We start from the raw sequence: 3,349 nt of genomic DNA, 5'->3' as shown, positions 1-3,349 counted from the left end.
GGGGGCTATATTATTTCCCCTCAATCTATCTCACAATGAGAGAGAAGAAAACCCGATTTTCTTTCCCATCTAAATGATACATTGTCGAGCCATCTTAATTAACACATGAAAAGTAAATTTATATGCAGCTGAGACACAGAATTTGCCACCACTAGACTCTAGTCCGTTCATTTAACACGTCTGTCCTTTCCACTATTATCACGAGAAAATCGATAGCAGTAACATATTCAACGCGCGAAATTTTCAATCTAATCTTAGATCACAAGACGAAAAGGCGAAAGGAGTTATATAATGATTTGTACTACATCAAGCTCGTTTGTATTCATTTATGTTGAACCAATATTCGTGAATATACGATTATAATACTATGTTTATAATTTCTGCCTTTTATTTTCAAGAAACACAGCGCTCAAGCTTCGGAATATCAAACCTACGTCCATGGGAAAATAGAAACCTTCGCGGAGCTCGGTACAAGGGCAATAACTCAATAAATACCGTTTATAAGCATGACATAAGCCTCCACGTTGGCGATACGTCTGTTTTTACCGCTCTATGCCTACTGCTAAGTAAATTGATCGACTCAGTGAAATTCTACCTGGTTTAAAATGTATAGTTGGGTCATTTTCAAGCTTGTGGGCGAGGTATAAACCTCTATTTTCGAAGATACAGCTGTCCTGAACCAGCCCTTTGACCCCGAGAATAACTGGAAACCCCCTTCTAAAAATAAAAATGACGACCCGATACACATCTCTCCGCCTAAGAAAGAAAGACGATTTCTAGAAAAGAACGCTTCGTTCGATCCTGCAAACCTTGAGATTCTTTGTATTCTGGCCGGAAAGTTTTTGTCTTCATTGATTCGTTTTTTGAAGAGATGATAGAAAGCCGAAAACCGTGAAAGTACACAGAGTGCTAGATTTACTATCGACACACGCGCGAGGCGAGGGGGCGTGACCTAGTCTTCGCGCGAGCCAATCAGCTCGCGTCGTGTTGTAGTGGCTAGACTGAGGCCAGAGCATGTTTCGACTTGCATAATACGGACGGGACTTTTAAATCAGAGAACATCTAATGCAAGGCAGTGTTTGTCAATGAGTTTACAGCCGTGGACTGTTTCTTTCAGGATACTCTTTCTTTATCGTTCAGGTAGGTGATAAAACGTTACTGTTGTTGTACTGTGAGCTTGTGTGTTGACCACTGTGTGCTCTCGTGCAGTAGTACAACGGTCATTTCACTTTTCCTGTGTGTGTGTGCGTGTGTATATGTTGTTTTTTCCTCTTTTTTTACTACTGGTATATTTCTCTTCTGCCGCATGCTCGCCGCACGTTGAGAGATGCAACAATCTTCAGTGACAAAAACAGACGAGCGAGTCTATGTCATCTTTTTAAAATTTCAGTGACACACATAATTTTCTTGACTGTTGTGGTGGCAATAATTTTCTGTTGCGTGGATCCTCTGTTTCTCACTTTCACGTCTTTTGGCAATAAATTCTACCGGCTAATAATGGTTGTTAGTGAGTGGTCTTTTCTGCTCTCAGTGAAAAGCGCTTGTTTTTTTTCTCCTTCGTGTCGTCAGCTTCAAACAAATATGTGCTGATAAAATACCGAAACGATGCATGTCACCCCAACTTTTATTTTTATTGAGCTCATGGTCTTATAAGATCGTTTATGGCAGGTTTTCCCTGAATCATAAGTGACATCGTAATTATTGCTTTACGTTATTGTCTATAAATAAGGTTGTATTTCAGTTTCCTTTTGGTTTTTATCTTCACGGTTACAAAAGAAACTGAAAAACTCCTCTGTTGTGTGGTCGCTTTATTTGTTACTCAGAATACATCGCTTCTGTGTCATAGGTATGTCTTTGAAATGTGTGTCTCTTTATTACCATACATTTTTTCACAATGATATATAGATCTAGATCTATTATGATTTTTATCATTCCATGTCATGTATTTTTCAGTTAAAAGTTGTAGTATTAAAAAGCACTCCATTCTATTCATATGACATATTTTTCCTTTCAACTTAAATAGGCGAAATGATATTCTGGGCTATCTTTGTACCAGTAGGCTAATACCATTCGTTCAAGTTTAACTCAAGTAAGCCTGGTAATTGAATGTTGCTTATCACTATCACTGATGCTGCTGTTGTTGTTAGTGCTGTTGTTTGTGTTGTAAGTGCTGCTGCTTCTTCTGCTGCTCCTGGTTATGTTGCTGCTATTGCAAATGTTAGTTTTGTGTGTATATGTGTTTCTGTTGTTAATTAATGCAACTTTCGATGTACGGTACACTGTATTTGCTAAAATCCACTTAAGAGAATAACGAATGTAATAATCGTAATTCTAGTTCTTCTCCTGGCATGGCATTCTTTTGTTTTGTATATTCTCAACATAGCAGTTGTGATTCTGTTGCTGATGTAGTTGTTACTTTCGCTGTTATTGTTATAGTAGAGGTTGGGGTAGGGGAAGGGGTATTATTGTTATTATCAAAAGTAGGTTGTGGTTATGGTTAAGGTCACGATGATTAGGGTAATGTTCAAAGTGACGGTGATTAAAGAATCGGTAATGATGACTTAGGTGGTGATTGTGAGGATGACGTTTAAAGTAGTGGAGTGATGATAATGGTGGTACTTATTGCAATGGTTAACTTGGTGGTAATTAGTAAGATGGTTAGGGTAGGGATGGTGATGGTGAAGATATTGAGGGTGATGGGTAACATAGTGATAGTTAGGGTGATCATTTCTTGTGGTTATAGTGAGGTTGACAGTTTCTTGTGGTTATAGTGAGGGTGATCGTTTAATGTGGTGATAGTGAGGGTGATCGTTTAATGTGGTGATAGTGAGGGTGATCGTTTAATGTGGTGATAGTGAGGGTGATAATTTAGTGTGGCCATTGTGTGGATGGTGGTTAAAGTGGTTTGGGAGTATATAATGGTGGTGACAGTTAACGTGGCGATAGGGAAGGTGGTGGCTAAAGTAATGATAGGGTGATGATGGTTAACGTGGTGATAGTGATGGGGGAGCCTATATTATTATAATGGTGGTGATTGTTAACGTGACAATAGTGAAGGTGGTGAAGGTTAAAGTGATGATGGCATGATGGTTAGCTGGTGGATAGTAAGGGTGATCGTTAAAGTTGTGATGACGGTTGTGGTATTTAAAGTGGTGACTGTTATAGTCCCAGGCAAAGTGGTGGGGGTAATGGTGGTGATGCTTAAAGTATTGTAACAAAGGCAATGGTCAAGGGTTAATGCTTGTTTGTGACATACCCATGATGTCTTCCTTAATAATATTTACGTTGCAGACAATAAAAGTACCCCCCGCCTAAAAAAACCAAGTTGCTATTAATAAACGTACACCCC

At 38.9% G+C, this 3,349-nt stretch overlaps 1 protein-coding gene across 1 annotated transcript in view; it reads left to right on the top strand.

Annotated features, from left to right (window-relative positions):
* Nucleotides 1-906: 906 nt before the first annotated feature.
* Nucleotides 907-3,349, top strand: part of LOC118477868 (dual specificity protein kinase splA-like) — a 23,310-nt gene continuing 20,867 nt past the window's right edge. The window contains exon 1 of the mRNA XM_035970402.1: nt 907-1,140. The gene's annotated coding sequence lies outside the window, so the exon portion shown is untranslated. The remainder of the gene's footprint in view (nt 1,141-3,349) is intronic.

This window comes from Aplysia californica, unplaced genomic scaffold (genome assembly GCF_000002075.1).
Source record: "Aplysia californica isolate F4 #8 unplaced genomic scaffold, AplCal3.0 scaffold00263, whole genome shotgun sequence".
Taxonomy (NCBI): Eukaryota; Metazoa; Mollusca; class Gastropoda; order Aplysiida; family Aplysiidae; genus Aplysia; species Aplysia californica.
The sequence above is the reverse complement of the archived record's forward strand: the minus strand, read 5'-3'. Positions and strand labels throughout refer to the sequence as shown.